The sequence below is a fragment of the Cuculus canorus genome, chromosome Z, assembly GCF_017976375.1.
Source record: "Cuculus canorus isolate bCucCan1 chromosome Z, bCucCan1.pri, whole genome shotgun sequence".
Lineage (NCBI taxonomy): Eukaryota > Metazoa > Chordata > Aves > Cuculiformes > Cuculidae > Cuculus > Cuculus canorus.
Genome location: NC_071441.1, coordinates 61,486,650 through 61,513,898, shown reverse-complemented (window position 1 = coordinate 61,513,898; position 27,249 = coordinate 61,486,650).

Genomic DNA, 27,249 nt, shown 5'->3' with positions numbered 1-27,249 from the left:
AAATAATTTCCTGACAAACCTGGCACAGTGAACAGGCCCACAAGCCTGATTGCTGATGTTGTAAACTAAAATAGCCGTTAACTTTTCCATAATTCATGCTAGTTTCCTAGCAGTCCCTGGATCAAGAGATCACACCACTAACTGGACTTAGTCTTTTTCCCTTTGAGTGCCTCTGCACATTTACTGAACAGACTATGCTGGATGTGCGCTTTGTCTCATCCCAGTTAGGCATACCTTCAGAGAAGCCAAAAAAATTACATCAGTGAGACATGAACAAGGGTATTTGCATTTTGTGTGGGAACTTGTTTTATTTGCTGTATAACTGGTTAAGATCATCGCACAAACATGCCTGAAGATGACTCTTTTATTTACTTTTCCTTATGGCAGTTCTAGTATTTTAAATTATTATAGTAACAGCTATGAGAAAAATGTTACAGGCTTAGTATCTCTACATGGAGAATGAATGTAGCCTATGACTTGTTGAGGGTTTTTTTTTTAATATACTGAATATTTTGGAGCTTAATCATTCATACATAATGTGAGAACGTCTGAGGGTCACTCTCTAAGAATGCAAATATACATTGCTACATAATAAATTAGTTTAGGGATTGAACTTCACATATAGGGTTGCCCAAGTTCTTTATTCTATGGCACCTTATACATCTCCTCTCATAGATCTCCATATTTTCTTTCCCACCGTGCCATGGGGTTTGCCTCTGATTTTCATTTGTGGAATTGGAAACAGGAATCCAAAAAAAATACCCTAGTTGTTGGATGAGTTGATAATGACGGTCAATATTGCATTATCCTATCGAGTGTATTGGTTACTGCTACTTCCCATTCACTGTAGAACATCACACAATGGCTATTACAGTTTTCACAACTCTCAGTCTAATTATATGGCCTTTGATTTCTCAAATACAACAGAATTTCAGTGGCAATTGCCCTATTATAATAGCACTTTTTATTTGCTTCAGGATTTAAATTCTGTACTTCTTGATCAAAGGACACTGTCTATTGTATTTCAGAGAATGGTGGATTATGTAGGAAGTAGTTCTTGTTCCTGAAAGTATTCTTTATTTGCAGAAATATGAATTTCTTATGAAATCTCTGATGTCACAGGCATTGTAAGAACTTTGCTCAGTTAAAGCAATTAATTTCAGAGAAGTTAAGTTAAAAGAAGCACGATCAAATAATTAAAATGGTAAGCTTAGCTTAGAGCTCTTGCATTTATGATGGGGTCCCCTATTTTGTGATCTGTAAATTTGTCATGACATGTGTGCATATCAGTTTCTTGGTCTGTAGTGAAAAAGTCAAAGATAATAATTTCTATATGTTTCATAAGAGTATTGATGGGCCTGCATTTACAAAAGTTCAAACCAGAAATCTGAAAATCAGCATGACCTTGTGCTTTGTCCAGTGTGTGTTCTCAGTTGTGAAAAATAGCCTGATGCAGTTCCTACAAAACATTGAAATGAGTTTTAAGTCCATTAGAAACTAATCCAAGATTTCCCAAGAGCCGGATACACGCTTGCTTATAACATGGTGAATCTTTCAGGATTTAGAAGGCAAAGAGTTAAACAAAAGGCTAAAGCCTCAGAATTTTATCTGCTTTCTCTTTATCATGAAAGTATAAAAAAACCAAAATCATAAGTACAGTGGAAAGCTGTCCTCTAAATGTTATGCCACCTCATGTGCTGTTTCAACATAGAATCACAGAATCATAGGAAGTGCTGAGTTGGAAGGGACCCACAAGGGTCATCAAGTCCAGCTCCTGTCCCTGTACAGGAAAATCCCAACAATCACACTGTGTACCTGAGAGCGTTGTCCAAAGGCTTCTGGAATACTGTCAGGGTTGATGCCATTACTGCTTCCTCGGGGGAGCTGCTTCAGTGCTCCACCACCCTCTAAGCAAAGAACCTTTACGTACCCTCCAACCTAACTCTCCCTGTGGCACATCTTCCTGCTGTTCATTCGGGTCCTATCACTGGTCGCCAGAGAGAAGAGATCAGAGACTGCTGCTCCTCCTCCTCTTGTGAGGAAACTGTAGATGTTGATGAGGTCACTCCGCAGTCTCCCCTTCTCTGGGCTGAACAGTCCTAGTGACTTTAGCCACTCCTTGTACTGCTTCCCCTCTAAACCTTTCACCAATGTTGCAGCCTTCTCTGAACACAACTCAATAGCTTTATATACTTTTTACCCTGTGGTGCTCAAAACTGCACACAGTATTCAAGCTGAGACAGGACCAGTGCATAACAGAGTGGGACAATCACCTCTCACCCCCCTCTGCTGGTTAGTAGATGCTTTTGAGTCTCAGAAAGTAAAAATTAAAAAAAAAAAATGTAGTTGATTAATCTCAGAAATCATCATTTTCATGTAATTATTTTAATTGGATTCATACCAACTATGAGTTCATATACGCATTTCTCTAACACTGCCCAATATATACTAATAAGTTATGTATTGCAATAAAACACTAACAGCACAGAAATCCATAACTTATTTAAATACCCATTGGCCCAAGCACAGCTATGCTTCAACTTCAGTTCTTTCATGCCTCTTTTTACTCTTGGATGTCAAAACGCATTGGAAAAGAAAGCACCAGACATGCTTTCAACCCTTCTGGGTGAAGTGACTGGTTATACATTATGTAGAGAGTCATCTGTTTACTTACATACAAGTCTATATACTTAACGTTACCCTCATAAAGAGATTAATTTCTCCAGGTTGGTAAACAGAAGGCAAAGAGTTGAACTCCTGTTATCCTTAGCCAGAACATCTGCAGCTGCTACCTGAAAAACCACATTTCTGTTTAACAGTTATTGGGAGAGCCTTTCAGAATATGGACTCATCTAATTGATTCCAGATGCTTGATTCCCTGTAGGGCAGGTAAAATAAGGAGAGTGGCAGGCAGAAGAGAAATAGCATGAGTTTCTTCTCTATACACTTTAAGCCATCAAAGATCTGTTGCTTATGGTTAAGTTTATGATACCAGATGCTCGCTGCGTTTAGGAACTCGCTGTTCAAAGGCAATACAAATTTTCTGTTACAGAGTTGGTTCTAGATGCCATATGTGGTGCCTATCTGCTGCAAAGTAACATCTAGATAACAACTAGAAGGTCCTCCACTTGACCACACAAGATTGGACAGCAAAGGAGTTATTGCAGGAAATCAGGGCCCTGAAGAAACTAAAGGCTAGTCAGAATTTCATCCATACCAATTGTAACAGAGGCATCAGAAATGCTGTTCTTGAGGAGGCATTCTTTTCATGTGTGTTGCAGAAATGTAGTAACAGATAATCCTAAGAAACAGGCAGACTTTTGGATGGCTCCAAGTACTGTTCCAGCAGAACACATTCCTAGTTAATGCCCTGCTATAGTTTAAGTCTAAACACCACAACAAGAGAGCCTCCTTCATCAGAACATGTTGATCTTTATAGTCTGTAGCCTGGCTTAGTAGTATGCAGTAAAAAGCTGAAACTAGAATTTCACCCACTAAACTTAACCAGAACTTTGAGAGCGTGATTGAAAGAAAAAGTTGTAATGGGGACAACATCAACAGAAACAGCTAGGTGTAAGGTTTATACAGTCTTAAGTGATGATTTTTTGAATACTTTTTGCTCAGTTTGAACTTTCATCCAAAGACAAGGCTCTGTAGGTCTATAAAGCTCATTCTTTTAATGAAGAAAAAGAGGAGACCTGAAAAATGTATGACAAATTCTTACTCTCCCTTGCCTACATCCTGGAAACCTCACATTCTGCTGCATATCCTAGGGGTGTTTCCAACACCTGAGATGGCATCCAGTTTCTAACCATCCTGCAAACAAGAGCAAGTGCTTCAGGTTTTCAGAAATTTGTGTGCATTCCTATACTTTCGTTTTCCCTGAGAATTTCCCAAAGTCATTACCAAGGTGGGGAGTAACACTTCTACTGAAGGAGGGCTCAAATAGCCAATTCACTATTAACATTGTAACCCCTAAATGGAGAGAAGAAAGAAAAACAAATATTTCTTCAGCATAGTCAAAGGCATCCACAGGAATTTACATGTTTGCAATGCCAGAGATTTATTTGGCTGTACATAGAATCAAGCATCAATTTCAAATGCAAAAAAAAGATTTCTCCAGCTGTTGCCACATCTGTTATCAGGACCCGCTGCCATGCCATTGGATACATTTAGACAATTGTTATAAGAAGAAAACTGTGGCTCTCTGTGTCTAGAGGAAAGAGGGATCCATTGGAGGCTGTGAGACATTACATTTTCAATGTAGAGTACAAAAAGTGGATTTAAATCTAAATGGAATGTAGGAGAGTAGACTGTCTAAATCAAACTGGTGGAAAAAGGTACTGCAGTACTAAAAAAATGTGCAAGTGAATGTGTCTGGAAACTTAAACACAGTATTAGAAAAACGTATGTGAACTCACTTTGAGAAATAGAATGAAAGGCCTTCAGCTGGGAACAAAAAGACTCATGTATAAATGGGCATGTGTCACCAGTTTAAATTTACACCTGTTTACCCTAGTTGGCCAAGAATTCTCAAAGGTTTTGGTACAATATTTTAATGTTTCCTGACATATATACTGTTCTCAAGAATTGTGTCTTGGAACACTACGTGAAGTGAGAAGTAAGGAAGTTCTCCACAAATATAAATAATTTGATAAGGGCCTATGGAGTTGTGAAGTTCACATTATAAAAGTGTAAAACTTTGTCAGAGAAACAATTATTTTTAAAAATATATACATTTTGAACATATTTTTAAAATAGTTAATTTTTGAAAGAAAAGCTTTTTATGCTACAGTTTGATTAAAAGCTTGCAGAGAGAAAAGGAGTTACACAGTTTATTGCAAACCTTCTATACAAGCCTGTAACAGGCTAGATAGCTTTTATGCCTATGACTGTTACAGAGTCATTCAAAGTGTCCGATCAGTAAAGAATACCAATACAAACAATGCTCTTCAATGATTTTCTTTTCAGATCAGTTCTTTCGTCATGAATTTGCCTTCTGGCATCTTTTTTTACTGTATGCTCAGTGCACTAGTCAAACAAATGTAGTGTCACAGCCATCATAAAAAGTCATCAAGCATTCCAAGCTGAACAAATTGGTTTGCACCTGCCAAGTACCAGGCAATTGTTATTTTGATACATTGTGCATTAAAGCAAAATCCATCAACAGAATAGTTCTAGAGGAAATAAAAAGTCTTATCTTCTCAGGAGGCCTAAAAGACCAGCTATATTCGTGATGAAATTTCTGTAACACGATTTAATTTAAAAATACTATTGTCTTATCCTTTCGCTACTAGATTTTAAGTCAGATAGTCTCTGAAGAGCTAGAGGTAGTAGTCCAGATAATAAAACTGCTATTGCATCTGTTCTTTCTGTGCAGTTATTTTGGCAACTTAGTGCTTTATTTGGGGACTGAGTCCCTCCCCATGGTGTGCACTGCCCATATATCTAAAAACTGATTAGTTCCAAGAAGACGGCTGCTATCTGTGGCAAGCAGGAATTACACAAGTACAGAGAAACCTCATCAAAAGTTTTATATTTCACAGACCTTTTCCTTTCCTCTTTTCTGAACTGTCTCCTCTTCACTGAGGTACTGCTTTCTACCCTATTTTTACTTCCTTCTCTCTTAAAGCCCCAAAACCAAATCAGACTATTTCCTTTTGAAAAAGAAGTGGAATGCAATTTCCACTAGAGACTGTAAATCCATCTTTGCTGCAGAACTGATACAACATGCTTCTATCTTCTAGAAACACTTGCTGTTCTATTTTAGAGTTCTCAGTCTGACATCCAAAAAGTAACAGGTTCAAAAGTTTTCCTAAGCATGGACATATATGTGCAGTATAGCTGTTTGTCTAGCTGGAAATTCCTTTGATGTGCATACATTGTGAACTTAACCTACTTAACCCAACATTTGGTAGCTCTTTGTCTTCGTGCTTTAGAGAAGCTTTGGCTTATGATAAAAAGAGAAGTAGGAGCTTTACCAGTAAGAATTCTCCCTTCATTTTCAGTAAAATGAGAATCTGTACTTTTCAAAGGTGAAGGATTTGTGTGTTACTACTTATTATTGTGCTGGTGTTTCAAATGGGAGGATGCATTTCCAGAAATCTAAAGCAAATGATCCAGAAAATGGTGGGGTACATAAAACTACAAATGGTATGTTCTCCTCCTGCAGATGCAAAACATCTAGGCCAGTTCGTAAAAGCTCCTACTGCACAGTGAGCGTTTTGGTGTATGGAATATGGTAAGCATAATTTTTGCAGAACTCCGTTCTGGAATGAGGGGTTTAGGTACTATGGCCATATAAGGTGCAAGACATAAATAATGTGAGTTTTGCCTTTCTTTATATTGTAATGGGGATCCTCACTGTACTAACAAAAGATGATGCCTGATTTACATTAATTTATCTTAAGTTATCAATGGAGCTAAAAACACAAAAACTGAAGGAGTATGATTATTAGACTTTGTTCAGGAATCTGGTATCCTAGGCTGTTTTGAACTGATACCATGAAACTGCGAAGTAGATAATGTGTGGCTATAGAAGTTTTCAGTTATATTCAAAAAACTTCAAATGTAACATGTCTTGTATTTCTCTTGGACCTGGAATTTGAAATAGTAACAATGGGATGTGCTTCTAACTTTCTGCATGAGTGGGCTCAGTTATAATGGAAGTTTAATGTTGATGAACAGGTTAAGCACGGGAGAAAATTGGCTTTTCCTCCCAAAGAGTTTATTTGAATCAAGACATTCCTCAGATTTTTTAAGTAAACTGAGTTGAGCAAACAATCACAGGTACTTATGAATAGTCAGTGCAAACATATTTCACTTTTTTGCTCATTTGCTTTTTTCTCTTGCATCTTGGCAAAATGTGCCACTCCATTTCTCTGTAACGGCAGCCTCAGAAGTGTTCCTACTTATTACGCCAAACTCCCCTTGGTTAGTATATCTTTTTAAGAGAGAAACACAACAAAACAATTCTATTTTTAAGTGGAACAGATTTTTGCAGTGTTACAAACAACACAATAGCACAAGCTCTCTGCTTGATTGTGTTAATTATATGAACATTTCTAAAACAAATTCCAATTCTTACATAAAATACACATGTGCCTGTGTCTTCTTTATTGTCACTTTCTCATCTTGCTATTTGCTGCTACCAAAGATCTTTCTCTAGGGCTTACATTGAGAACTTCAGTTGGCCAGAGATGCAGTCCTACCATGATGAAGCTGTCTCTGAAACAGAGACTAAATAGTTCGCATTTATAGTATTTTCTTCTCTCGTTTGCCAGTCCTAAAAGTATCCCTAGCCATCTGATATAAGTGCTTCTTTAAGTACTCAGGTTTTATGTGTGGAGGGGAATCATTCCCCTAGGAACACAGTGCAAACAGCACCACCCATTAGTAGCTCCTGCTTTCTGCATTTACAATGCAACGGGAAGCTGCACATTTTCTTCAGTGTTGGAGGTGTGTGTGGGAAAAGAAAGAAAGAGCCTCAGTCTTTGAGACTTATCCAAGATCAGTATTTCTTCTGAAACAATTTCCTTTTGTGTGTTCTTGCCAGACGTAGACATGGGAGTTGCATGGAAAGTGCCATGGTTAATCCAGCAATGTTCTCTGCCAAGGAGCAAGTGGGAGACACAAGAAATGTAGGAGCTGGTATGGAAGAACAAGGCTTCTTTGTATCCTGAGACTCAATCACATCCTGTAATGACAGTGGTAAGTTCGTTTTTTTTAACTTACCACTCCTAATAGAAACAGGAATGGTGACCATCTCTGTGTCACTCATGGAGGAATTGAAGGGGACAGCTTCTCTGTGGCTCTTATTTTCAGAATAAACTGTCTTCATTTTATTATAAGCAGAATCCATTTCTGTATTCACAACATGAACACTCAACAGAGAGAGAGGCATTTGGATTGCAAGCAGCTGTTGCCATCTGATCAGGGGATGTATTGCAAATATTTTAGCAAATGTTTCTCCTCCTCCACTTTATCTCCTAAGACTCTGACAAAGTTGATGCGTGACTGGGAAATCTATTCATATGTGAAGAAATTCCCCATGTCGACGCCCAGACAGTGGGTAGTACCATTCCACAAACAAGTACATCAAATGGCACCTGTTACAGTTTAAACTTTATTCTCTAAAACCTTGACTAGATGGAGTGACAAGAGAGGTGTGTGCTTTAGATTGTGAAGCTTGGAGCTGATGAGGAAGCTTAATACTCATAGACTGAACTTGAAACCAGAAGCACCGTAAGCTTGAAGATAGACCTTCATTATGTCTTTCCCTAGGTGCTTCACACAGAACAGCAGCATTTAAATCAGAGATTCAATATTACTCCAGACACAACCTCTTTAGAAGTATTATTATGAGTTCCAGAAAATATTTTCTGGTGTCGGCTAAGGAGAGATAAAGAGCCTTAATTTGTTCTGGGGAGAAGAAGGAGTTGTTTAAACAAAGTTCCTGACTCAGGTCTATAGGGAATAGAGCAATCTACACTGACAGACCTCCTAATCCCTGGTTTTAATATGATTGATCACTTTCTTAACTGTGACTCTGAAACCACTGGGGCAAAAATTGCTTGTTCCACTTCATACTGTTACTCTTCAAAATTAATAAGGTGAGCAGGACATGAGCAGCACCATCACACTGTGGGACAGATGCCATTTGCACTTTATGCTTAAATCCAGACCTAAATTCTGCCATAGTACATAATCGGGTTCTAGTTCAAAGGTGGAAAGCTACTCTACAACGTACTTCAAATGAGAAGTAAATTAGGAAATTTGGTTGCACAGTGTTTTTTCTTTGGTGTCTACAGCAGAACCTGGCAATGCCCTGGGTTACGTCCAAGCCAACTCTGCCATCCATCAGCTCCCAGCAAGTCCAGAAGAGATGGTAGGTTCTGACCACTTCCTAGAAAATACTCTATGTCACCCAGAATACTGACTTAACGAAAAAGGCAAGCGTCCAGTTGTTCACTTGATGTCCTTAGGCAGCTTGCTGCAAGATTAATTTCAGTCTTTAACGAAAATAAGCAGTAATCATCTAATGGGGTTTTTAATTAGAAAATGTAAAGTCCTTCAGCACATTCCACTCAAGTCCTGGGTGACTGAAAAGAAAATAAGAGGAATCATCAGTTAATATACTCATTCTGATTATTCTAGGAGACATAGAGCTTCATACTGCATACCATAAACACTCTATCACAATTTTTCTAGGCATTTGTGGCCAAATACTGTGAGTACACACAGGAGACATATAGCAATGCTACAACTATTACACCTAAATCTGATTACAGCTGTCATTAATATCAGGACATAGTGTGATATATATATAAATATATATATCTGTGTACGATAATTGTGCATCTGCTAAACTGATTATCAAGGGTTCAGGCTGGATCCTAATTCCTTGATCTCCACATGCAATTTCTGTGTACTTCAGGAGATGATTTCTCTGGTAGATTCCTCTGAGTATGAGAAGTTATACCCACTTACTCTGGAAGTAAACGCTACCCACACTCTCACTCTTCTTCTCAAACTACTCTCTCTCACATTCTCAGCTTCAATGAGTCCTTATGGTTTCACCTTTACACCTTCATTTCTTTTGCTGTTACACTGTTCAGAGGATGAAAAGAGGTTAAGAGAGCTTCTGCTTATTAGATTTAACCATACAAAACAATACTACATGTTAATAAAGATACCAGAATATTCTGAAATGTAAGAATATTTCTGGGATTTACTGGTTAAAACCTTATTTTTTTTTTTCTTTTTGTAGTTCTGCACTAACCTAAAGTCCTGTAATGGGTATTTTCAAGTTTTTTAAATTTTACAACCTAGTAAATTCTCTGATAGATTCCTTATCACCTTGGGTAAAATAGAAAGTTTGTTTTCACGAGATAAAAAGATATTGAGCATGTTTAACGGGGTTTCACAGCAAACAAAAAAATAAAAGAAAATTAGTAATAAAATACAAAACAAAGGACAAAAAAAAAGCAATATTAAAAGCAAAGCAGACTTTCAGGACAATTTTAAGTCTTTTAGGAAAAAAAATCTTCTATTCTCTTTCTAAATGGAACATTTTTATCAAAGACTGGAAAATAAATATACAGCTAAATAACATACCTTACAAAAGTGATTTCCACGACACTGCAGGCAACAGAGATCAACATATGGAGCGTAGACCATTCAGGTGTCTGAAAATTCTCCTCTGAAAGAAAGCTCCATCTATTATAAACAGACAGATCACTTTCAAGAACAATGAGGAAAAATTGTCATATGATGTTGCATGGCTTGAAATATGGCTAACTGTAAATATAACTTTTAACCAGTAAGCTTTCATGCAAGAAAACATCTACAGGTACTGTCTATATCTGGGCTCTAATTTTGCTTCCTCTTTGCCCGGAAATATTTTTTTCTTATATAGACAGCACAATAGCTGATTAATATTTAATGAAGCATGAACCCTTTAATGATGATAGATTTTATCTTGTTCACTTCGATTCTTGTGCAGCAGAAGATTCCTTTTGATTTTCTCTGCATGACAGGATTCCACGAAAAAAAAACTTAGAATCTACACTTGTCTTGAGAGGATGGTTTTAGCTGACTGCCCTGTCAAAACAGTGCTTGGAAAGTAAACCAATACACAGTAGGTGATTTCTGTTACTGCATTTTCCTTACAGATGGCTGTAGAGCAGGGGAATAGGGCAGTAAATTACTTATATGCGAATATGTACAAATGAGTGCACGCAGGCTCTCTAGCCAGGAACCAGTTACATTTACAGTTAACCTAAAATAATCTTCCTGGTTACTTGTTCAAATCTGTAGGATGAGTTTTCGCTTTGTGCACAAGAATAAGTTACATTTTTGCAGGGAAGGATGGATGTGTTTTGCAGGCCTAGACAGGTTCTGCATACTAACTCAGGGGCACAACCTATATATACACATTTTGCAATACTATCTTTTTCTAGGCATTTGTGGGCAAAAATGTGTTCTCTCATTATTCATTATGGCATGCTCTGAAGTGTTTCTGAAGACTTGGATTTGATATTTTGTTCCTGTGGGGACAGGATTACTACGAGGGACCGCTGAATCTTTGGGAAACAGACAGTCATGTCAGAATATTTCTGTTATGGCTGGTGATGAGGGATATATCTTGATCCTCGTAGAACATTGTGATTTTAAAGCTATTTAAACAATACCTCTTACATTTCTGAAATTAAAAAATGACGTTCTTTAAATGGAGCAAATTGAAGCTACCCATGACATTTTAATATTTTCTGTGTTACTTCATGGATTTTGTAAGGTCAGAAAAGATTATATTTATATTCTATATTCCATACTCTATATTTTATATTCTATATTCTATATTCTACAGTCAATGTTATATGCTATATGTTATGCATTATATATATATTTTTTAGTATATATCATGTTATATATTCTATAGATTTATATGTTACATACTATATCTCATATAGTATATGTTATATGTATAATTATTCAATGCATATTAATAATTTTTTAAACTAAATATAAATAACATGGAGATAACTCCCCTGCAGTTCAGCTTCAATGTAAAGGCACCAAAACAAAGTCACAGTCTGTAAAAAAGTACTTCAATTCTTCACATTCAGAAATGGTGTGAGGCCTCCTCTGAGTTAGAGATTCTCAGTAAATTACCCTTTTCTGCATCTTGCTGTCCTTCCCAGTTCCATGGCTTTCTTCACAACCCTCTCAAGGCCTGATTCTTCTCACTACTTTATGTCCCCGCTTCCTCAGGGCTACTCACTGGACCCATCAGATTCTGTAACATTACCTTTGCTATTGTTGGCAAACCCAAAACAAACATGTGCGTGAAGGTTATTTTTCATCTTTAGTGAAGTGTTGTGATTATACTGGAATTTCTAGTGTTTGCCATGATGTTTAAGAATCACTTTGTCTGACATGGTAAATGAGCTGCATTTGCAAAGTAAATATTTTCTGAAAGGTTTCAGTTCCTAAACAGCAAATTTGAAGCTACGTAGTATTCAGATGTACTTCAATGTAATGTATATGATTGTTCACTGAATCATGCATGCTATTCTGCAAAATTCTTCAAAGTGGGAGCCAAAATTTTAGCTTGTGCTGTGTGTCTTGACTAAACCACATTATTATAGACACCTAGGTTACATTTGTTAACTATGACGTTTATCTCATTACGTAGTAATGATGACTATAAACATTGCATTATGTGCATGTACCAGTCAGTCCACATTCAACAGGTTTCTGGAGTCTAAAGTTTGCCATTAGGGTAAAAGAGCATGATGAAGACAAAGAGAACTATAATACACCTAAATCCTGAGCACTGATTAGCCTTGGGGCAGGAGGGTGCAGCTGGCTACTGTTCAGGGAGCCCACACAAAGGGTGCAAGTGGAGGGTGGTGGCCCATGCAAAGAGGTGAGCTTCATCCAAGTCATCTCATTTCTCCATCTGTCAAATGAGGAAAAGTAGTAGCTTTATTCACAGCTTTATTTATTTCACATTGTGAAATAAAGACATGAGTTCCTTGAAATGTTCTTGGAAATACTCTGACTGAAGATGCTGTGGAAGTACAAACTATTTATTATGCCTACAAAAAGGTGCACACGTGCCCTTGGCTTGTGCAAAATAAGGGAAGTGTTACTAGCACAGGCCAATTAACAGATTTTAAAGAAGTAAAATAGGCAAGCATAGCTGTCTTTAATACATGCTAAAATAATTTCTTTTCAGCCTGATTTCACTCTCTGCTTTCAAATGGGTGGGTGATGTGACCCTGTAACATTTTCATCCCTCTAAGGTATGCATCTTGTTAACTTTTATTCCTAAAACAGACAAAGTTGGAAACTATTTTTATTAGAGAGACAATTTATTCTCTCATTCTATTATTTTCTTTATGAAAAATACTTGATTTTAGAAATAGTAGGAGTTTTATTGTATTAGTAAATGGTACATTTCTTTTTTCTTATTAAAAACCTGATTAAAAGTACTTTGTTCCATGTTTTTGTAACTGACCCTTGCTCTGAAAATTCACTGACTTACCATTGAATCTCTTGTCTAATTATCAGGATTGTTAAAAAAGAAAGACTAATTTTCTGAGGAAAAAAAACAATTTGATAAAACATTTTAAACCGTATAACACTGGTTTCACTTGATCAGGCCTGTCTACAGACTACCAGTATAAATCCATTCCTATACCAGACTGTAAAGTACCTTTGGTAGTTATTCACTTTTTTCCCTCTGGAAGTAGAGGCAGCTCTTAAATTCCTTTAGGCATATGTCAACAGGTACATCTTCCAGCTTTGAAATTTGCTGTATATTGCACACATTACTTTGTTGTGACGGTAAACTAATCACCACTGGCGAAGACATTTGCCCTTAAACTGTTTCCACCTGATTAAAAACAGTTTTTCGTAGAAACCTTCCTCCATGCGTAGGTAAAAGGAATTCCTAATCTGGGTAAATGGAGTTGTAGAAGAAAGGATAGCAGCTTCTATTTGCCATGTTAGTTTCTCTCCTTCACGTAATGCAGACCTTTCTTTAGAAACATAGAATCATAGAATAATAATGGTTGGAAAAGACCTCTAAGCTCATCCAGTCCAACTGTCAGCCCAGTGCCACTGTGTCTACTAAACCATGTCTTGAAGTACCACATCTACACACTTATGTCATCAATTAATACAAATGGTGACCTGCCACTTTTCAAGCAAGGCACAATAACATGCCTCGCCTTGCCTTAAGACTGTAGGGATGCCTGGAGCATGGCTTTTTCCAGGGTCTCATTACTCAGCAGGGAACAGGCGAATTGTCAAACATTATAAAATAAACATCTGTATAAGCATTAAAGGGGAAATGTAGACATTGCTGAGAGTAGCAAAACCAGGAGCACTCAGGTGACAGGTGCTCAGAGTCTGAATGAGATGAGGAAAGAAGCTGTTATGCACCTTTGAATGGTATCTGCCATGCCTCTGGCTTTGTAAAGTGCTCTAATAATAGACAGCTTGGGAGTGGCTGGTTTTCGTTTTACAGAGTCCTTTCCTGTCACTACTTAGTATGTTACTGCAAACCAAAGAAAACAAACAGTGTACTACAGCTTAGCAGAATACTCCTTAAGTAGAGTCCTTCCACTTGCCAGCCTTGGCAAAGAGGCTCAGTACATATTTTGTATGATGACCCCATGCACGAAATGCTGACAGAAATGGGGATTCTGTTTAAAGATAGCATCAGCGTTCCTTGGGTAGGCTCTAAATCTTAAAAAGGAACTCAGCATGGTTTTTGCTGAGCTATGCTGTCTGTTTATATGTTTCAACACAGAGCAGACCTTGAAAGCATAAACTGTTTATTTGTAAGGTGTTTTAGGCATTTACATGCTTCACAAAAAGTAAACGATGAGTTATGTTCTTTCATATATTTGAATTGTAATACTACTAAATTATTTTTAAGGGGAATAGAGGAGAACCAGAGACCCAGGACCCTGTGGATTTTTAAGCCTCTGATACCATTTACCAAGAACCATCTGTGCTGCCTTTTTTTTCACATTTGTATCTGGATAGCTCCCGAAATTAAGGAGAGTGATAAACAAAGAGGAGGATGCCTGCAGTTCTGAAACACAGCCCGTTTCTCCTCCAAAAGTCTTTTCCTTTCTTTCTTCCTTCCCTCATACAACTATCGTTTTCAGAGGACTACTAGGGAAACTGCAGTTTGGGCTTCGGCATGCCACAGAAGGCAGTGGACAGAGGCACTGGAGGAGTGTCAGGGTTTCTAAGCCCACATTGCCATGGCTGCAGATCTTGTCTGCCTTCCTGCTTCTGGCAGATATGCAACTCCACGTCTCTGTCCAAGTTTCGCTGTCAGCTTGAGGACTCAGCAGTTCCTGGGCATTTTGCTTGTAGCAAAGTTATGACTAGAACAGACTCCTCTTCATCTATTGATCCCTAAATATGCAATAAGGTTCAGGCTACCAAAGTCTATATTTCCATTCCTTGATATGGAGCAATGTCTAGTAACTCCACTAGATACTGCTACACAGATCTCCAAGTCTTTTTTTGCTGCTGTTTTCGCCCGGTAGACTACAGCCTTTTGTCCTTTTCTTCTGGGAAATCTGTCTTAGTGCTTTCTCTGGCTCCAGGATCAGGGTACATGGGATTTCTTCTCACAAAGTGATTTGTGCAAGTTAAGAGCTAGCCCTGGCACCAACATGTCTAAGCACTCTTTAGTTTTCTTGACTTTTCTCATCGTTTAGATTATGCAAATTCAGGTTCCACAGACTTTCTTTAAAGCCACAAATTTATGCAAATATTTTACTCTTTCTGGGAGTGTAGTTGTTTGGTTTTAGTGTCCATCTTTCTCAGATTTTCCATTCAACTTTTGCAATTCATCGTGAGAACTTCTTGGGGCTGCCTTGTAATCATTAAGTGTATTTCTATAGCCACTAGACAAATACCACTACAAGCAAAAGCAAATCCAAATGCTAATCCAGTGTGCAACCTCAGGATGTTTGTGCAGGTTTTCAAGAATACTTCAGTGTTTCAGAGATGTAGCAAAACTTTTGGGGCATTTTCTGTGTGTCTGTTTATTTGTTCAGGTGGTTTTGTGAGGAAGGGCTCTCATATATTGTTCCTGTGGGATAAAACTGGAGAGGTCTGAGCATTTGACAGTTTAAATAAATCTCCTGCCTCATTGTGGAGAAAGCAGGCAGCAGCACTTAGAAAGCACAAATAATAACATGTTCTGCATAGCTCTTATCTACTGTAGAAAAATTGACTCAGTGACTTCACTGTTTACGATGCTCACAAGAGAAACCCCAAGAAGTGAGTCTAAATATTTTTTCCTGTTTGTGTTTTATGCTCCACTAGGATTGTATTAGCCCCAGGAACCTATTATCCATTCAGAGACAACATAACAATATCTACTATACAGCAGAGGATGTAAATTTCAAGTGGTGACTTTAATCAGACTCATACATATTTCATTGGAGGCAAGAAAATCCCTGCAGAATATTCTGGAATTGGGTGCTTTCTTATCCATCTATGTCCCTGCAGTATCAAATTGTAGAAATGCCTTTCAATTACAGAAATTCATTGCTGTTTTTTGCTTCTTTCTGTGGTAATAGATTAGGAGGGTTTCAAGGACACTTGTAGAAATTCTGCACTGAAGTTTCCAGTAACATACCCTAAGTGGATATGGCCAACGGGGACAGAAGCCTCATTTATCTCCCCGTGGACTTGTTTCAGTGGAGGGAGGAAGAAAGAGAGAGAAAAAAAATTAGATCACCCACATTTGCCATGAAATGACTGGATCTGACCTTCTCCAAAGACTCTAAAGAAATTCAGTCACAGATGTCCTACTGACCACCTGCCATGTCGTACAGAATAACTTGCAGAGATGATGAGTACTAACAGATATTTTTACCACCAGACACCAAGGAAACATTGAGCACTCTCTGTTTCTGGGAAAATCAATTACATCTGTGTTGTGCACCTTGTAATGTGCTCTAGCAAAGCTAATCCTTTTGAAAAAGTCAGCTCCTCCCTCATTTAAAATAGACACCTACAATTAATGCACTCTTCTGAACCCTTTGATTTCACCATGCCCTATCACTCCCCATCTAAGATGAGGAAAATAACAACACTTCATCTGATGGAGATTATAAGGATAAAGGCCGTGCTTGCAAAGCTCTTGGTTAATGTAGTGAGGAGAATTATAGAAAAATCTATGAGGTAAATAATGATTCTGCGCTGAGCACAAGGATTGACTGGCATTTAATAAAGATCAAGGTTGGTGACTACAAATTCAGAGATTGCCTGTGAACTGAAGAAGACAGGATGCTACAAGGTGAGAACCTGTGCAAGATTATATTGTCAAAACCTACATAAAGGCCTAGTGATCATCCTTTTATCCTGTTGAAACCTCACTGTGGCCATCAGGAAAGAGTTGCTTCGCATCTCAAGAAGCTCTGGCTTTGGATTAAGGGATCAAGCTGGGAATCTTTAATGAGTTTATTCAAGTGAAATAGTCACATGTGATTCTACTGGAGGGTCCATGCAATGTTGTTTCACTGTGTGTGGTAAATAGCACAGAAACCTTGACCTCACAGAAACACTTCAAACCTTTGCCTTTGTCTTTTGGTGGAGATATCTGGACACAATGCGTAGGTAAATATGACCACTGCAAATGGCCCGTGAGCTTGAAATTTATTTGTGAAATTTTGGAAAACTTTGGGGTTGATTCTACCACTTTGTGCCTCACTCAGTAAAAAAGAGAGAAAGATTATGTCCAAAGACTGGAAAAGGAAAAAGTAGCCCTTCCTGCTTATTAAGACTCATATTCAAGATTAAATGTCAGAATGTCAACAATGGCTTAAAAAGAAAACACATACAAAGTGTTTGCTTATATGTAACTTACAATTAAAAAAAGCTTTAGGAGCAAGAGAAGGCAAACAAGACAGAGTGCCCTGCCTGCATTAGTTTTTCCTCCTGACATCAGCACAAGTCAACACAGTTGCCTTTCTGAGCATCAGCAGCAGAAAAAGTCAAGCCACAATTTTGTTAGGGTAGGTGGAAAAAGTAATTTACAGCCTTTAGTGATGCATATTTTATCACATGCTGGGAAGAAGCTGCAGTAGCCCCATAGCACTGTGGTGCATAAAAAGATTCATTTAATAAGTCCCAAAAATAAAATAGAGCTAATTAAAACTCTGGTATTAACGTCATGCTGCAAATTTTAGTCAGAATGAAGGATCAAGTAAAAGTTTTAAATAGAAATTAAATATTCCAAAAATACATTTGTCAGTACTGAGGAGTCAGGTGTGTTTCATACGTAGTAGAAATAATGTGAGGTGGGCTGACCTTGGCTGGATGCCACGTGCCTATGAAGCTGAACTGCTACTTCCCTCCTCAGCCAGACAGAGGGAGAAAAATATGACAAAGTGCTAGTGGGTTGAGACAAGGACAGGAAGAGATCACTCACAAGTCCTGACAGCAAACCTGCCCCAGTGCAGGCTCCTCTGTCCTTGGGGCCACAAGTCCTGTGAGGAGCATGCTCCAGTGTGTGTTTCCCACTGGGTCACAGCCTCCTTTGAGCACATCCCACCAGTTCTGACGTGGAGTATTCCGTGGGCTGCATCTGCTCCACTATCGACCTCCACTGGCTGCAGAGGAACAGTCTGACTCACCATGGTCTTCACCATGGGATGCTGCTTCTGCACCTGGGCCGCTTTCTTCTCTTTCCGCTTCACTGGTATTTGCAGAGTTGTTTGTCTCTCACATTCTCGCTCCCCTCCTCCAGCTGTTGTTGTTCCAGCCCCAGAATGTTTTCTTCCCCCTTCTTAAATATGTTACCCCAGAAGTGCTAACTTGTCACTGATTGGCTCAGCCTGGACCAGTAGCAGTTCCAGTTTGGAGCCAGCTTGGAACTGGCATTGGCTCTATCAGATATATGGGAAGCCTCCAGCAACCATACAAACCAAACACACCATGGTCTTTGGAGAGATTTATTGACCTCAGGGCAGAGGGGCAAGCTCTGTTTCATGCACAAGTTCAGGGTACTGAACTTGTATTAGAATACGGGTTTCCAGTCATCATCTTCCACAGGGACATTCAGAAAAGCATTTTGTCATTCCTCCTGCAGTTCCCAGGCTGCCTTCCTGGTCTTTCATAGGAGGATATGCAGCAAGCATCTCCCCTGCAATTCTCTGGTTGTATTCCAAACTGCAGTACCTCCTGCACAAGACCTGCACATACCATTTTCCCTGGGAAGGAAGTAGGGTCAGAAGAGCAACAGAGATTGCAGGAGATAAAGTGTAATTCATTTTTCAAAGGTCATGCTACCAATACCGCCATTTACCTCACCAAGTCATGATGCCACAAGACCTTCAGCGTTCTGAATCCATTATTTCAAGGACTCTAACTGCTAGTGGTTCTTTCTGAGGCTGAGATTTATCCTTTGGAGGAGGACTTTGAAGTGCAGTTCCTTTGATACACACACACAATGCATACTTAAAGAAAAAGAAGAAGAGAAACAGGAAAGACCAAAGTGTGAGTGCGCCCACATTGCAGTTCTATATGCGCATAACTGTCTGAGTGGGACAAACTGACATACGCAAATGGAAATCTGATACATAAAATGAAGGAGAAATGGGAGGGGAAGGGAAGGGAAGGGAAGGGAAGGGAAGGGAAGGGAAGGGAAGGGAAGGGAAGGGAAGGGAAGGGAAGGGAAGGGAAGGGAAGGGAAGGGAAGGGAAGGGAAGGGAAGGGAAGGGAAGGGAAGGGAAGGGAAGGGAAGGGAAGGGAAGGGAAGGGAAGGGAAGGGAAGGGAAGGGAAGGGAAGGGAAGGGAAGGGAAGGGAAGGGAAGGGAAGGGAAGGGAAGGGAAGGGAAGGGAAGGGAAGGGAAGGGAAGGGAAGGGAAGGGAAGGGAAGGGAAGGGAAGGGAAGGGAAGGGAAGGGAAGGGAAGGGAAGGGAAGGCGACAGAGGAGAAGAGGAATGAGAAGGGGAAGAGGAATGAGAAGGGGAAGAGGAATGAGAAAGGGAAGAGGAATGAGAAGGGGAAGGGAGGGGAGGGGAGAGGAGGGAAGGAAGAGAAGAGGAGAGGAGGGGAAGGAAGAGAGGGGGAGAGAAAAGGAGGAGAAGGAAAAAAGAGAGAAGAAATAAAATTTGTTTCTGACCTCAAACTTGGGGATCAGTTCAGCTCTGTACATTCTGGCAAGCACCATTGTCATTAAGAAATGAACTGGAAAAGGCATATTGTTCATCACTTATGCCCAAATACTGTTGCTGAGAGCCTCACAAATATACAGAGGAGACAATAGACCACGAGGTTTTAGTACATGGATGAAATATTCTTTCATTAATTGAATTTCAGTAAGTCTGGTCTGGTTTTGAACCATTTAAACTAAATTTTATTGTTTCAAGTACTTTTTCTGCTTAGAGCATTCAAAACCAGCTGTATTTTTTTTAACAGTATTTGCAGTCAATTGTTCCTGAGTGGAAATAAATTCGTTTTCTCCATTTGGAAAACATATAAAACTAGATCAGATTCCTTCATTTATAAAAGTAGATATCATTCATGCTTTTAATATACCTCTTATTTTATATTAGGTGTAGATATCATTCATGCTTTTAATATTACTTCTGTTTTTTATATTAGGTGTGGAGAGAGAGAAGATTCCTTGAGCAGAGTCATGGCCTTTTAATAGGTCATTTCTTATGCAGTCGATCCCAATGAATTCATAACAATCAGTGCAGCTTACTGTTATTAATGCAGTAAAATCATTCTGCCAATATTCTTCCTCCTAAATGCTTCATTAATACGCTTGTATCTTCACATGCCACTGGTCATCAGACATCATCCCTGGTCTTTGAGACATAAGAAATACTTACTGAGAGAATACAGAGCTTGTAATAAGATGCCCTAGATAAATTCAAGATATTAATTAGTGAAATTCATCACTTCTCACTTAGCAATGCATGGGGTCTTTTACCTTGGCTCTTTTGTTGTGACTTTTCTGTCATCATTTAACAGAGGTTTAAACTGCATTTGTTGTCTTGCCTGTAATCAAAATGTTTATATCTATTTAGAATGTACTTTTAGAAATACTAATCTCCATGTGGAAGATCAAAACATCACTGATGAAATATGCCGAAAGGGTTTCTTTCATCAGTTTCCTTTAGACTACTCCACAGGAGATAGAATCCTTCATCAATACCAAAGGAAGAGGGAATTGGTTTCTTTGCATAATATTCTCATAGAAGCCCAGTGTTCATACTTGACTTCAAAGGGTGTCTTCACCACATCTCTCTCAAAGGGATTTTGTCTGGCTCCATACTGGGAGGAAGCCCTTCCTTCAGGGAAATACTGTTGCACAGAAAAGGAGGGAACAAGGTTAGCGCATTCCCCACAGTGAATGGTGAGGGGACTGAGAGAACTTGCTCTGCCTGGCCATACAGACACAGACATTCAGATCAATGTTACTGTTCAGAGACCATGAGAAGGGCAGGAAGATGCTGGAAAGAGAGAGAAAAAGTTCTCCGTACTTGTTCATCACAGCACCCTGACTAACCTGTTATTTGGCTTGAACCTCTTGTGCAGTATTTAAGGAGAACAAGAAAGACACTGTCCAGCTGAGTCCAAGTGTTGTTCTAGATTACCCTCACTGAATTCAATGTAAATGAATTAAGGAGTTAGAAGATCTCTTTAATATTGTGTTAGTTTATAGTATAGGAAATGCAAATATTACATTTCCAACTTTATCAACATTTCACCAAATCATCTATCAAGTGCAAGTTGGCAAATATTCTAGCTCAGTATGAGAGGTCAATGAGTTTATCTGGGCATCAATGATTGAATTGGTGGTTTGGGACTGATTAGTCTGAAAAATTCATTTGTAGATTTGAATGAAATAAATTATTTGTAACTCAAGGAGAGGGAGCAACATCAATAATAAAATTCCCTATAGTGAAAGATAAGTTAACACAGAACAGTGAACCTATCCTAGACTTTACTGTCCGATACAATGGCAGAAAAATACATTAGTAAAGTCTGTGTGACTGCTGTACTTCAAAATGAACTCGAAAAAAACTACTATGGTATGTGACATCACATTAAAGTGGGCTTTCTTTCTATCTCAAACAGAGATAACACACAAGTCTGTCTTACGTTCCAGTCAATAAATGTTGTGTTTTGAGTGTGGTAAAACACACTCTCTCAAGTTATTAATGAATGAGAACATTCTTGACAACAAGATTAAAATGTGAAAAAGGCAGTGATACCATTTTAATTAATGGTATGTCTTGCTCAATATATATTGCTTTTCCACATCAGCACTATAAATAATTGATTAACCTCTTGAGGCAGTCATTAAAGACTGTTTGTAAAAGCAGTAACTTAAAAAAAAAATCTGAATAAATGGCCATAAGAAGTGGAATGGGAATGTGAAGTTGTAAGCCATAGGTCAGTAAAGCTTAACACAATACACAATTTAGTCCTTCTTTATTGAAGAAATTGACACTCAAAGAAGTTTAGTCCTACTTTATCAAAGTTCATATCATTATTCTGTAGTGATTGGTTTTGCTGGAGATTAAAGTACAGTTGATGTCTTCCTCCTTCCTACATTCAATTTTAGATCTAAAATGCTGAAATATAGTTATATTTTTATTAAATATGGTATTATGTACATAAAAGTATATAGTTATATATTTTTAAGTAGATTTGCATTGTAAAGCATACAGTCAAAGCTCGCTTCCATGGTTTGTGGATCAGTTACTTCCTTCATATTAACATATTTCATGCAACCTTTTCCTTCCAGTTGTTAAAGGGTTAAATTACAGATAAAATGTCACCTCTGGTAGTCAGACAGCAGGAATTGTGACTTTGAATTACAGAAGAGGGTGCTATGCAGCAAGACCAAAAAGGAAGGCCCATGTGACTGCTTTACTTCTCATCACTCCCCACTATTCACAATAATATACCTTTCTTCATCAACTTTCAACGAATTTTACTGACAGAAGAGTTCTTAAGGACATGCACCTCCCACACATTCAATACTTTTGGCAGGTCAGCAAAGAATTGTAACCTTAATAATGGCACCTCCAGTTTTAGGGAGAAAAGTAGGGAAGGTAGCCATATCCACTTTGTCTGGCAGCTGCCTGCTGGCCAGGATGACTAGTTGTACTAGGATCTAACCACAAGCAGTGCTGCCTCTCACTTGTTTGGCATGTCAAGGAGGAAGAAGGAAGAGCCATGTGAAGGGAGGTCTATGTGCTATGGTGGGCATTTTAGGATGCCCAAATTACTGCAGCAAAAATCTCATGTAAGCCAGAAAGGGAGATGGGTGCAAATATGTCTACAGAGACATTATTCTCTCTCTCCTGCAAATAGTTCTTCATCCCCTCTTTTTTTAATATCATAACAGTTTTGCTCTGCTAGATTTTTCCTTTATAAACTCCAGCCATGGAGAAAGACGATATTTCCACATGTGGAAAAATCCATTGATTTATGGAGTAAAGAAGACAGGGAGCAGAAAAAAACAGGAGGGTATAAGAAATAGCTTTCTAGGTGTTGTGGGTAGAAAACCATTAAGTGTGTGGTCACAGCTTTGTGGGAAGCAAGGAGGAAGGTTGAAGCATCTTGGGATAGCAGCCCATAAGATTAAGCAGCTACCTTGCAAGTGCCAGAACAACAGAAAAGAAGTACATGGAGGCAGAGTAGCTGAGAAGGCAAAGTCAGTAGCTTGTTTAACATAGGAGCAAAAAGCTCTGGATGCCATTAAACAGAAACTGCAGCAGAGACTCTTCTCTCTTGAGCAGGTCTCGGATCTCTTGTACTCTGGAGCAAAATGGAGCTATCTGCCTCCAAGACCTGTTGTAGGAAATCTAGTAAACCTATCATAGATAAATCTCAACTGCTGTTACTGCTATTTTTGCTCACTTGGGAACCATCCAGCAAAGTGGCATATGCTGAAAAAAAAGCTTAGAGGTAGTTTTTTGCCAGCCTAAGAAACAGAAGAGATTCTTGAGCATTGCAAAGGGATTGTTTTGCTCTGTTTGTCATCTCCTGGAGAATCAATTATTTGAAAAGTCTCATAACTTGTTTCAGTTATCTGAAGAGATGAGGTGTCAATAGTGATTTCAGTGCAGAAGCTGCATGTTTCACCTACATAAGACTCGTATGCAAACAGCAGAAGTGATTTAAGCAGAAGCCTCATACAGAGTAAAAAAATACAAAACCAGATAAGTGGCAATTTGGTCCATCCAAGTACAAAAGCATGAGCTTGACTTTAGACACTCAGTTTCAGGATTGCTCAACTGACTATAATGATTCACCTACTTAAAGATAAGTATATGCCTGTGTGCTTTGCCCCATGAAGTGTGTTCAAGCAAAGCATTGCATTCTCAGTTACTACATTTATACTAATTAAAATGATACGTCATTGCAGTGAGACACAGCTTTAACAAATAGAATAAACTGCAGCACAGTGAATAAAAGCTTGTGAAGCTGATTTGTGCAGCAGTCAGCCAGTTTGCTCAGTATCTCTTTTAACATCCCATGGCAAACCATGACAAAACTCAAATCATTGCAGGATATCTGGTTGCTGAAGTACTTTAACTCTCAGATGTTTCTGCAATACAGCTCCTCATGTGTCAGGTGTTGCTTTGCTTTGGGGACATATTAAAGAAAACATAATGAAGAGTTAAGAAATGCTTGTCTTCTATTCAGTCTGGATTTCTTTCTGGTTTATTTCTTTCCAGTGTTCCTAGGGAGTTTTTTTGTTAGTGTCTGCTGTGGTAGGATTCCTGAAGGCTAGCTGTTTTAAGCCACTTGGTTTAACTCCAGGAAGTTGTGCTGAGCAAATTACTGTAACATGTGACGATGGTGCAACAAGTATATTTTACACTCCACTTGAAGCAGACAGGTGAGTGCAAATTAAATTTTGCACCAACATTCACAAAACTGTTAGCAAACAATTGGTATCTGAATGTTTAAGCAGATTGCAATATGAAAAATGCAGACATTTTGACTATTCGAGCTATGCATAAATACAGTAGAAATATTTCTGCTGTTATCAAAAATCAGCGACTTTCAGTCACTGCTATAATGATGTGAAGTTGAGCCTCTGAAGAATGTTACATAATAAATGAAACATTATACAGGTTTCAAAACCAGTCAGGGCCTATTACCAGATGGGCAGGGATCAGAGATCTCCAAGGCATTTATTAAATAAGAAGACACATTGCATTGTGATATGGCACTCTAAACATTAGGAGTGAGGGATTTAGTTCTACTCTGTTGCTGATTACGCAGATGCAGGGAAGTTACATTTATAACTTTATATTTTTATTTATATTTATATTTTTTTGTCTTTGCCTCAGTTTCGCCTAAGATGTTGGGCAATCATCAACTCTTGGCAGTATGTCAACTGATAAAAACTCTAGGCTGCTGTTGCTTTCCTTCTGTCCTGTGTTACTATTGCTTATTAGTGGTCTACTCAGTCTTGCAATATGACTTTCTGGCATTCAGAAAAAGATTATTTCTGAAGGTAACCACACAAATCATGTTGTTGATAGCCTACATGCAACCTTCATCCAGGTGCAATCTCCCTAGTAGAACTGTTTCATCCGTTGGAAGTCCTCACTGCCACATGGCAGAAATGATCACTGAAAAAGAAAAAGATCACTGGCAGAAAAGCCAGTATGGAGAAGCTTACTCCCTCAGAGTTTGTCAAGTGACCTTCAAGTATTTCCAGAGATCCTGAAGTGCAGGAATGGTGTTTCATCCTGCTTTGTGGTCTCCTCTTTAACTAGCTGGTTGTACTCAAATTCAGTCTTCCCTCTGTCTGGCATTCCCATGCACTAAGGGGTGACATGAATGTAGAATATCTCGGGCTCCTCTTTGAACACCACTGACTAGTTATACCGGTACCTGGGGCTTCTACATTTCAGTGGAGCAGGCATTGCAGGCTGTGGGAATCTGCAGTTTCAGACAGTTTCTCTTCAGGATAAACCCGTTAGGCAGCATTCCTTCTTTATCAGCATTCAACAGGGAACAGCTTCAGAGCTGAAACATGCCCTGGGACACTGTGGAAGGCTTGTTTAGCTAGCGCTGTGGCATCATATGTGGAAGAAGGGGGACTTTTGTAAAAATGCTCAGTAAAATCCCCCCCTCCAAACGCAGGAAAACTCACACTGTAGAGAGAAACTTCTAAATTTCACTCCCTTTTGCGAAACAGCAAGAGTGAAAAAGTAGCTGTGAAAAATGATTGTTTGTAGCAACAACTTCTACCTAAATTTACCTTTATACCTTGATATTGCAGGAGACAACTGCAGCACACTACATAGTTCATGCATGTCAATGCACCCTCTATTTCAAATGTCATGTTTGAATGCCTCAGGCCTAAATGTTGGTTCAGTTGTCATAAACCATGGGGAATGTTGACTGAAGGTCTCATGATAAAGGAGGATAGAGGCATTGTGCTTTAAGTTGCCTAGGGCATATGGGACAAAGGCTTCCTTGTTTCAAGCAGAGTAAACTCATCAAGTTCACATTGTTTCATGTTGGGTATTGCTGTGGGTTCAGGAATGGCTAGAAAGAGTGAAAGCACAAGAAAGCAAGTGATTTACAACCCAGTGGGGGAAAAATATATTAAATGCAATAATAAATAGAGAAACAAAACTTCTTTCTTTGATTATTTTTCTTCCATACTCATCTACAGTTGTGACTGTTGTCCTTGCTGCTCTGTAAAGAGAGACTGAAATTTATCACTGCTTAGTTAGGGTTTAGGTTTTCAGGTTTGCGTGGAAGCATTTGTTCTTTGGTCTTCTGTTTGATATTTCTTACTTAGTGAAAAGAAGAAAACAAAACTGAAGGAATAGCACGATATGACTGCTTGCATATTTCTTTTTTTAATCAAGGAATAAAAAGGCTCAAACAAACAGAATCCTGTAATGGAAAATAGAAAGTGTTTCACATTGTTCATTCATGAATCTTTCTGCTGTAATTAAGCAGCTAATGCTCCAGATGGCTTAGTTTTCAAAATTAATAAATTTCAGCTCTATTGAACACTTTATTTTAAAACGTGCAAAATACTAATCAGAAGCTCTTAGTAATGTCAGTTCTAAATGTCCCAGAACACCGGAGGCTTTGTGGCATTTGCCACATGGGGCAGGGATATAGCATCCCAAATTTTGGACTCTGTGTAGCACTGTGCCACTTGGTTTGTGCGGTTCCCAGGATCCAGTCCCCACCCAGGAGCCCCTTCTCTGCAGACTCGGCATTTCTCTCAGTTAGGCATTGCCTGTCCTGTTCATATCAGTTTTCTGGGGTGGACTGAGCCTTTGGCAAAGAATATTTGAAGGGAGACATCTGGCCTTAACAGCCCAGTGAAAATGAGAGTCCTGCTTGTTGCTTGGGACAAATATGTGCAGTACCACCAGCACCAGCATTAAGGCGATTTGACACAGTTGCTTGTGGAGGTCAACCGAACTGAGTTTCCATTTGTTCTCTGTCTGTGGCAACCACCTGGTTGCTTTAGGAGGGAGTCAGCAGATACGTGGCACGTTCTTCTCCTGCACACTCCGAACTTACCATAGGGTTCACGCTGCCTTGCATGCTTCTTTAGACCAAGTCCAATCCAGCTTTTAAGTTCAAATTTATTTATTACCACATTAATGTGAGTCTGGAAAAGAAAATATTCCTCTGCTTTTCTGTGCAGCTTTTTCTTATGATGGCATGCACCTATGAAAGTAC